Source organism: Argiope bruennichi, chromosome X1 (genome assembly GCF_947563725.1).
Source record: "Argiope bruennichi chromosome X1, qqArgBrue1.1, whole genome shotgun sequence".
Lineage (NCBI taxonomy): Eukaryota > Metazoa > Arthropoda > Arachnida > Araneae > Araneidae > Argiope > Argiope bruennichi.
Genome location: NC_079162.1, coordinates 127,760,731 through 127,771,937, shown reverse-complemented (window position 1 = coordinate 127,771,937; position 11,207 = coordinate 127,760,731). Strand labels below are relative to the sequence as shown.

At 28.3% G+C, this 11,207-nt stretch overlaps 1 long non-coding RNA gene across 2 annotated transcripts; it reads right to left on the bottom strand.

The window, feature by feature from the left end:
- Positions 1-1,133: 1,133 nt before the first annotated feature.
- On the bottom strand, positions 1,134-10,579 carry LOC129958720 (uncharacterized). Of its 2 annotated transcripts, XR_008783291.1 has the most exons (4): positions 10,501-10,579; positions 9,060-10,397; positions 2,933-3,022; positions 1,134-1,390 (listed from the first exon to the last, which is right to left on the bottom strand). It is a non-coding gene; the product is annotated as an uncharacterized LOC129958720 (long non-coding RNA). The 2 variants fall into 2 exon arrangements; XR_008783290.1 differs by having other exon boundaries at positions 1,209-1,390; positions 9,060-10,574.
- Between the last annotated feature and the right edge of the window lie 628 nt (positions 10,580-11,207).

The following is an 11,207-nucleotide window of genomic DNA, read 5'->3' as shown; positions in this document are numbered from 1 at the left end:
AATGCATCAAACACTAAGAAAATAAACAGAATTGTTTGAAATAATCGGCCGAAAATATGTTAAGCCTATCCTCGTTAGCGTGCAGGAAAAACTGAAGCTTTACTCATTTGGCGGTGGGGAAATGAAAAGAATTTTTGGCGGGAAAGTTAGTTTTTAGTTAATGATTAAAATTCTAATTAAAAATTCAAAAAAAAAGGGGGACCCCAGGTGCCCATTCCCAACCTCCAAGGTATGCATGTGCCAAATTTGGTAGCTTTATTATAAGTATAGATTTAAAAAAAAAAAAAAAAAAAACTTCCTTTTTTTTTTTTTTTGCCCCATCTTGCTTAAATTTAGGACTTATAGGCTATTTAAAACAAGATGCACACCTGTCAATTTTCAAAACTTGAATAGAATTGCAATTAATAAAAAACTATTTAATATCTTGATATTTATCTGTGATATCTTTCAAAAATATACTCCAACAAAAATTTTTATACTGTCTTACAATTTAAAAATAATCTCTTTAATTGAAATCAATTAAATTGGCATAAAATTTCTCCAATAATTTTAATAAATAATTTTTTTTTCATAACTGGAGACAATACTTTGGAAATAAAATTAATTTAATTATCCATCAAATCGTTTAATTACATCATTTTGTCCCACTGTTCTACCTGTGGTTTACATAATTTTCTTTTTTTAAAAGCAGTTAGATACATGATTTCACAATTTTATTTTCATTTACTCGAGCTTTTAGCTTAATGTACTTTTTAAAATGTGTTTTTCAACTCAAGTTCATTGAAAGAAGGATTTTTTTTAATTTTGTATCGTGAAAAATATTAATGCACCAGTTTCAGATTGATACTTTCAATAAAGAGATAATGGATATTCGCTTTTTAATTTATTTCATTTTAGTTTTGCAATTAATGCAAAACAGTTTTGCTTTCTTTTAGGCATCTTAATTAAGAAGGGGGGGGGGATAAAAAAAATTCTTAATTTTCACAAAACGTTTGTATTATTTGAAAAATTCTATTATCCTTCACAAACATAAAATACTGCTAAAATGTGTCTTTTTTTTCTTTCAGTTTCAGTAATTCCACTAGTGTTCAAGTAGCTTGTAATCGTTATTTTTTCCTCAGTTTTGGGGTAATTTAGATCGATCAATACAGAAGGAAAAGGATGAATTTTTGTAGTTTAACAATCTAAATACTGTTATTTTGTTTTTAGAGCGAGGCCACTATCTTTTATTCTCACAATGTATTAAGAAATCAACAATTTTTAGATTGAAAAATTTTAATTCCCAGTTTTTAAAGAAAATTCATAATGTCTTCATCTAATTTCTTTCTGTCTTCTTCCAATTTTTCTTCTCTTCTGCATGCTGTTTCTTCAAACCACCAAACTATGCATGCTATAAGTAAAAAATTAATAATGATATGCATACTTCAAAATAATTAAAAAATGAAACAAGAGTGAACATTTTTTTAAACAAGTGTACAATAAAAAAGAAATATCACAAATTTTGAATATGGTATATTAATTATTACAAAATTAAAACGATTTTTTTATGATATTTGTAATGCATGCCGTCTCAAAAATAAGCTTATGTCTTATTGCCAAATACCATACATGAACATTTGATAATCATCAGGAATGGCAGCAAAGTTGGATATATCACCAGAATAACGTAAAGCTATAAACTACTAGAATATTCCTTCAATGATATAAACCATCATTTAAAATATCAATAACAATGTTCAAGCTGGAAGATATATCAAACTCATTAAACATGCATTTGCATTCTAGTGTTTTGTTGGTGGACTTGCAAGTTATTTGTTCTAGTAAATGATATGGCTCTATTTGAATAAATATTTGAGAATGAATATACAGCAAATAAATGTGAATCTTTTATACAACTGTGAATAATAAATAAGACAAACCTAAAAAAGCTCCAATTCGTATTTTGGAACAATAATTAATATATGACAATTCTTATTTTTGACAAAATTGGTACAATTAAAGTATAAAACAATTTCGGTTAAATTATTTGGCATTTTGAGGTTAAAATAAACATTTCTTATATGGTACTTTTTTAAGCTCAATTGCAGTGCCCCCCTTCCCGAGTGGCGAAAGAGGAAACCCCTGACTCTTCAGACACGGTTCTTGTACGAGTTGGACGAAGAGATAGATGTTACTTTACTAAGCATGAGACGAAATTCTCATATTTATTATTGTAGACATTTACCTCCTTTTAAGCAAGGGTGTGATCTAATATTACAATTTATAATGCTTTTATATTATTTAATTAGCATTAATCAAATCATAATTTGATAAATCTTTGTTGAGTTTCACAATAAACCGTTTACAAAACTACAGCTCACTTCTTTTTATTGAGTTAGAGACATTACTCATCAGTTAAATCTCACATTAGGTAATACTGATAAGAATATTAACAATTCACTATCCAAAAACAATGTAATCTCTATTTTTTTTAATTTAAAAATATGCCTGTCTTATAGACTTATAACTGAAATTAGAAGCAAAATAGTTAGCTAATTATAGTGAAATTATACCAATTCTCATCCTTCTCATAATATAAAGATCAACAATGCAAAAGATTTATAAATATGGCAAAAACAATCCCACTATAAATAATGCAGCCTACAGAATTTTAGAGAGTCAATTGGAAGAGTTCAAAAGTCATCAAAATACTTTTACTTTCTCTATTTTTATATATTAATTGACAAGCCTTGCTTCCTTTTTTACCCAAAATTATTTTTAATGCTATTTTTTAACCAGATAGCAATTGTGCAAATACTTTGAGAAAATATGAATCGCACGGAAAATAGGCTGCCATTTCTTAATTTTATTAATGATTAAATTCTTTTTGCAAAAATTGCATAGAATTTAATTTGAATGTTTTCAAAAATTCAAACATGAAATAAACAATTACTTCTCTCAAAGCATCTATCAATTCAGCTTCTTCCTCCTTCACTCGCTCGACAAACATATGACGTATTCCTTCTTCCTTTCTCTGCAATGCCTGTAAATAAAAAGGGAAAGACTTCATTACATGATAAATGCATTGAAAATTCATATAAACAATTTATAAAATTTTCTAATGAATTAATTAAGATCTGTCACTATATTATATTTACTAACAATGCTCAGATTCGTTTTTGATATCTTGCAAATCTAGTCACACATTGATACATTTCCAAATTCTAAAGCATATAGAGCTCAAACGAAATCCACAGAAAACAGTGCAATTAAATGACAGGAATGCTAAAAAACTGAATTTCAACATTTTGAAGTGACAAATTAGGAGGAAAAATTTGTGAGTGAGATATACGAGAGGACAATCTTATAAATCTAGTCTTATATTTTCAGATTTTACCAATAAATAACTTATGCATTGATAAAAAAATGTCATAATAAATAGTGTAGTAGCCAATAATCTTGCATATGATGTTACATATACATAGCAGAACTGATCTTTGAAAATTAACTTTGCCTGGATTAATTGTGTGAAATTAACTATATAACAATAAACAAATCAACTTTATCTTACACTTAATTCAAAACTGTGTCTTTATGATCATAAATGGGAAAATGTGCAGTTTAATCAAACATTAAAAGGGAAAGAATGGGATTAGACACAATATGATGCACATTTTATGACTCCAGAACAATGGACCTCTTAAACATAGCCAAAACCATTTCAAGTCTATATTTTTACAGCATATACCAATACAAAAACTTCAATTCGATACAAACCATAGCTCTTAGAATAGCACTCGTACTGCCTAGATGGACCACAAATATTGTTCTAATGAAAGCAATTTTTGTGAAATTCATCTTTCAGATTAGAGTTTTCAAAATAAAAAACTACCTAGTTATATGAACAATTAGATATTTCTCTGAGCTCTACCTAGTTATAGATTGGATTTCTTTGAAGAAACTGCATGCAAACAATTTCAAGAATATTATATTATCGCTACAGACACATCCAAACCTCAATCTTTCACTTCTATTGCAGGTATCACTAGGCAGCAATCCTTCGTCTATACAATTCACACCATCAATTCCATATTTACGGCAGAAGCCTTGGCACATTGTCAAGTTCTGAATGAACTTTCAGCAATGGGAAACAATCTGCTTTTGTTGACAGACAGCTATTTGATCCTTCAAGCTTTAAAATGCCTGACAATCATATCTACAAAAATCATTCACAGATTAGTTGGCAAAATTCAAGCATGGGAAAATTGAATCAGAAAATATGCTTGGTATGGTTTCCAGGACATTCTCACATAAACAGTCACAGAGTCACACTCATTGCTGAACTGGATTGCTTCAGAAGATTTAATTTCTAATTAACAGAAAACAAGTCACATTTTCCATAATAGCAAATATCAAGAGTCTATTGGCAATGTTCTCATCTGGTTTTCCCTTACTCTATGGCTCAAAAATAGAAGACAAGATATCATTACTGTATGTCTTTTAACTCAGATGATTATGAATCCAGCTCTTTGAATAGATTTAATCTATGAAATTATCCTCACTGCCAAAATTGTAATCTTGCAAAAAACATTGAACATATCATCTCGTTTTGTTCCAAATACACAACTTGTAGGTCAAATCTTTTTGTAAAACTTAATACTGGTCTTCATTTAAAGCATTTATTCTAAAAGCTGTTTTTAATAAGCAGCGTCTTCAGATCCTTCTCCAATCTCTGAAGTTTGTCAATATTTATTGAATGCACTCTTTTGGCATCAGGGGATAACGGTCTTTGTTGCCGAAAATCACATTTCCATCAATCAATCAATGAAGCACATTAAACCAATAAAGGCAAGCAAAATATCACCAGAAGCAAAGACATGACTCTTTATCCCCCCCCCCCTTTTTTTTATCAAAATATTTTCTTCATTAAAAAAAAAAATTCTTTGCTGACCCAACATTTTTTTCACTTTAAATATCTACAGGAGATTTTTTTAAATTAAGCTTTCCTTATAAACTTCATTATTTCACAGAAGAAGAAAAAAAGGGGTGGGGGGATTAATGCTTAACATGCTAAATATCTATAGCACAGCAGTATCTAAACAGAAGCAATTTGTGAAATTAGATATTTAAAAAATGAAAATGTCAGTCTTCATTTTTGTATAATTAATTTTTGCTAAATCTGACTTATTTTTGGACTCAATGTAAATTTTCTCATTTCCTCCAGAATAAAATACATCAATATTAATTCTTTTTTCCCCCTTATATATTTTGTAGAGAAAATACTTAAATTCATGTTTCATGAAAATATTTTTGGGTACATTCACATTTAATGATAATCCTTTCTGAAATAATGTATTAATTTTACTACAAACTCTATTTTAACCTTTAAGCTTCAGGAACCCAAAATCAGAAAAGTTACTTAGAATACGGACATTCAGTGAGAAAAGCTTGAAGATGCTTTCCCCTTCTTTTAAAGGCGATTGTTGGAAATAACCTTTCCGATTTCGACAACCCGTAGTGATAACTGGTCATCTGCCTTCTCCGTCGTAACCAGGTTGCTTTTTTGCGGTTTTACCACGTGTGAACCCTGGGAAAAACTTTTTATCGCAGTTTTTTTCTTCTTCAGAAACATTAGTTTACTAATTCTGTAGGAGGAATTATTGAATTAAATATTATGATATTAAACAAATTGTAAGTAGGATAACTGCTGTATTGTTATTTAGCACATTAAACAAAATATTGTAAATTTTTCAATCATATTTGTAATTTAAATTTAATTCTTATAAAGCTTGAACACATTGTGAATTTTATTTTGTTATTTTTCTAACTCATCAATTTTGATAAAACATGACAATTTATATATCACGCATAAAGATCCTAATTGTTTATATTCCTTTTTAAAAATATTCCCATTTCTTTGTGCATAACACAGATAACAATCATCTGCTGTTTTGTAGATTAAAATATGTTTGAATGTTTTAGTATTAATATATTGCGCTCACAGAAATCAAATATAATTTTTATTCCTAAAATATTTGAGCGGTTTTTAATATAATTATAGTAAAGTTTTCCTATTCTATTGTCAATTCTTACAATTTATAGCATTTTTTTTTTTCCTGAGAATTTCAATTACTCATTGCAGTGTAGTATTTTTGAAAAATATGCTCAATTTTGCAGACAATCAGTAACTGAATTATAACAAAACATTATTTTTATGCAGAAAAATTTACTAATACGTAGGTAAGACAATTAATTTTTAAGAATTAAGATTAGATATGGCTTATTTAAAATTCGATACATAAGATTACATTGCGATATTATGCTGAAAAGTAGTTAGCAAAAAATTTAAAACAATATATCTGGCATTCTAAATGATCAGCAATCGTTATTAAATACAAGTATTTTTACTAGCAGCCGATTTAGATTATCTTTCAGAAATGCTTAAAATTAAATCTAGAATTCTTAACTTTTTGATGCAATTACTTCACTTTATTTCAATATAAATATTTCTGGAATAATTTAAATTGCCTAGTAACTTCTCAGTGGATTGAAATGAAGATATTAATTATTCTTTTTAATATTTCTCTTCTGATATAGAAAAACCAGTAATTATTATTTTTGATATATTTTAACAACCTGCTTCAACATTTTAAAATTAGAATTATAACTTTTAATGAATAATTAAGTATAAATTATTAAATCAATCGCTTTCATAAATTATGAAAATTAACGGTAAAACGGACAGCATACTTCAAAATCAAAACACATTTTTAGCAGGAATATATCCAGTTCAAGTATTAAAATTTATAGCTGAAAAAATTGTAAGTCGTGGATTATTTAATACTGTGTTAGACAAATACATTAGTGATAGGAAAGTATATAGGTCCAAGGCTCCAGTAAGGGGGGAGGTAAGCATGAAGACAAAACAAAGTGTATTGTCACTTTTCACTGTAAAATGCAATAACAGAATGAGAATAAAAACGAGGTTCCATTTAGAGTTTCTGTATTATTTGTGACGAATGGGAGCGAAGAAGTAACAATTTGTCTAAGGTGTCGATTATCTTCATAATACCATTCCATCAGAAATGAAACTTCAAGTATTTCTTCTTGTTCAAATGTTTAATAAATTCTTTCAATTTAATTCATGGTTCAAATTTTTAGATGAATAGTTGGTCTAAATATCTATCCCTAAATATTTGAACCCTATTCCTGGATGAACCCAACTATAAACATATATTATTATAAAGTTAAAAAAATTAAGAAACAGGTGAAAAGACAAAAGTTTTCAATCAAGCACTACTCACAAATGAAATTATGCAAACTCATTCTATATCTCTTAGGAATGTTACTTTAAAAAAAAATGCTGCCAAAGCAGGGTTCACAAGACTTACTAGTACCAACAATGATTATAACAACTGCTGGATGAAATCTCCTGACACTATGGGGTGCGACACAAAGGGGAAGGGACTTTAGGAGGCAATTAGGGTTCAGCTGGAAAGTTCAAGTGAGAGAACAAAATTTAAACTCATTGCAGATACAGCAGTTGTACCACACCAGAAGGAAAGGTAAAAATATCTGGTATAACAGTTGTACCGTCCATAAGCTAAAGGTTAAAGATATTTAATGTTGAAATTTTCAAGTCAAATTATTTTTAGAAAGGGTTTAATTAAAGATCATCATAGAAATAATTTGTATAATAAAAAAAATCACTCAGAAACACCAATACCTATTCGTCGAGAAGAATATATATACATACATATTATATATATAATAATTATGATTCAATAAGCAATTACCTACAAAAGTTTAGCTCTTCATTCACACTTTGATTTTAATTTAACCTATTCCATTTTTATCATAAAAATAAGGCTTTAAATTTAAAAAAAGTTATAACTACAACATAACACGACTTGGTGCAAGTCATAATAACTAATTCCAGACATAACAAAATATTTATTTCCTTCACATCCTTAAATTTACACAGGTAAATTTACTACCTTTGTTACAAATTCAACAATGTTGTCATTTTATTTATTTCTAAATCTACTTTTTTTATCTGAATTATACAAAGTATTTCAAGGATCAAAAAGATGCTTAGTGCACTAATACTTCAGAGGTATACATTTTAAAATGCAGAGAAAAATGTCTCCATTGCTATTAATCATAATGGAACAAAAACTTTTAGTGAGATCTTATACAAAACCGTTAATATTGTATCAAATAATATGCCAAGGTAATCTTTCAACAAACTCAATAAGAATATTACAAATTGAAACAGATAGTGAAACATCAAATAAAAGAAACATTTAAATATATTTGTTCCGCAGTTAAAGGCTTTCTTTTATAAATGTATAAACACTTTTTGTTTGCATAAGATTATCCTTTAAAATCTCTTTAGAATTGGTTCAAGTTATAAGGAGTATTGCAGTATTTTTTTTTTCCATATTTCAAATGTTTTCAATAAAATAAGAATTCTAAAACAATATTTGAAAAGTAGTAGTGGATAAATACATTCATTTCCATATTTGTCAACATAATATTTAATTTACTTACTGAAAACTTGGTTATTTGAATAGATGCAATTCAAAAGATTTATTTTCTTATTCTTATTTTAAAAAAATGAGTTTCATTTTTTTAATTTGAAATAAATTCTTCCATCTGAAAACTCGCATTCCCCTAAACATTTTATTTATTTTAAAGTGACTATTAGTTAAAATCTTCAATTTTATCATTTTCCTCAAAAACTATAGTTCCTTAAATTCAGAAATTTCTACTGAAAATTATGTCAACAGACAGCTACAATTTTAAATTATTAACAAAATAAATCAATAATGACTATTTTAAAAAGATTTCAAATTTTATATCTCAGAAAATGCTTGAACCAGATGGTAACCAAAGATAGATATTACAAAAATAAAATAAAACATGAAAAAATTAACAAGCATTTAAACTAATGTTTTCTTAAGTTCACACATGCAATAAATAAATAAAATAAAATTCTAAAACATGCAACTAGAATTTATATTAGATTCATCAACTACTGATTAAGAAGCTTTAAAGGGAAAAAATGAATACTTCACCTTTTTACATTCAGAAAACAACTTCGAAGTTTTTGCAGTCACTTATAGTCAGTGATCAGGATATTTCTGATAACTATTAGTTTCAGAAATAATTAACAATGGAATCATAACATCAGCTTATTTATTTTTTTTTCCTTCAAAAAACAAATTCGGAATCTCTACTGCCAACGGTCAAGATATTTCTGATAACTATAAATGTTTCAGAAATAATTAACAATGGAATCATAATATCAGCTTATTTTTTTTTCCCTTCAAAAAACAAATCCGGAATCTCAAATGACAATTGTCGGATATTTCTGATAACTATAAGCATTTCAGAAATAATTAACAATGGAATCATAACATCAGCTTATTTTTTTCAAAAAACAAATCCGACATCTCGACTGACAATTGCCGGATATTTCTGATAACTATAAACGTTTCAGAAAGAATTAACAATGGAATCATAACATCAGCATATTTTTTTCAAAAAACAAATCCGACATCTCGACTGACAATTGCCGGATATTTCTGATAACTATAAACGTTTAAGAAAGAATTAACAATGGAATCATAACATCAGCTTATTTTTTTCAAAAAACAAATCCGAAATCTCGACTGACAATTGCCGGATATTTCTGATAACTATAAACGTTTCAGAAAGAATTAACAATGGAATCATAACATCAGCTTATTTTTTTCAAAAAACAAATCCTGAATCTCTACTGACAATTGTCGGATATTTCTGATAACTATAAACGTTTCAGAAAGAATTAACAATGGAATCATAACATCAGCTTCTTTTTTTCAAAAACCAAATCCGGAATCTCTACTGCCAACAGTCGGATATTTCTGATAACTATAAACGTTTCAGAAAGAATTAACAATGGAATCATAACATCAGCTTATTTTTTTCAAAAACCAAATCCGGAATCTCTACTGCCAACAGTCGGATATTTCTGATAACTATAAACGTTTCAGAAAGAATTAACAATGGAATCATAACATCAGCTTATTTTTTTCAAAAAACAAATTCGGAATCTCTACTGCCAACGGTACTACATATGGACAATATATACATTGGTCTCAAATGTTATGTGAACACTTTATAAATCCGAAAATAATTTCATCGGACAGTCCAATAAGGATTACTCGCATTTTTGACCTCTTACCCCAATAGAGTCATTGGAATTATTTAGCAAAGATTGGCCAGTTAGGACATACTGATGACGTCCGGTTATGTCTGTACCAGCTGGACGAACAGCGAATCCAATAACAATGGAATCATAACATCAGCTTATGTTTCTTCATTCGCCATTTTGCAATTCCGATTCAGAAAACCACACAACTTCGGAGTTTCTGCAAGCGAGTACAAAACGATCCATTGTATCATAGTTAGGATATTTCTGATAATTAGAAACAAACAATATGGCATCATAATATTAGTTCTGTAATTAGATACCGTTAATTGGTTCGTAATCGCCTTCAGAAGTTTCAATTCTAGTACAGCTGCATCTCCTCACTAGCTGCTATCACATCACGGTTATGATTGGATGGGCGAATCTATTTTATTCGTAGGTAAGTCATCATACGCAATCGTGGTGCTGATTTCTCCCGCAGCTATGCTGTTGGATAAGCGTTAAAGCCTAATCGAGGGTTGAAGGAATCTTACTGCATTGAAAAGGCAGATTGGGTTTTTTCATTGTTTTATTTTACAGCCTATTTATTTGGATCTCCACATCTGTGTTTGCTTCATTTTTTGGTTTTGGGTTTTTTTTTTATTGTTTTGTTCTACAGCCTATTTATTTGGATCTCCACATTTGTGTTTGCTTCATTTTTTTACGAATAATAGAATTCAAGTTACGTAATTTTTTTTATAGAAATACTGCATCTGAAAACGAAACCGCATATTTTCCATCACTTTATCAAATAAACGCTACTCAAAATTATAATTGAATTTATAATTTGCTCTACCAGTTCATTTTTATCTATATCAGAATTCTTTAGTGAATGTTTCCTACACAATTTTAATACAAAAAGTGAATTAAATTTTATATTATTAAAATTATACAATTCAGAAAACATGAATAATACAAATACTTATTATAATGAAATTTGCTGCAATTAAATATATCTGTAGCTAGACAGATACAAATATGTTTCTTGCCA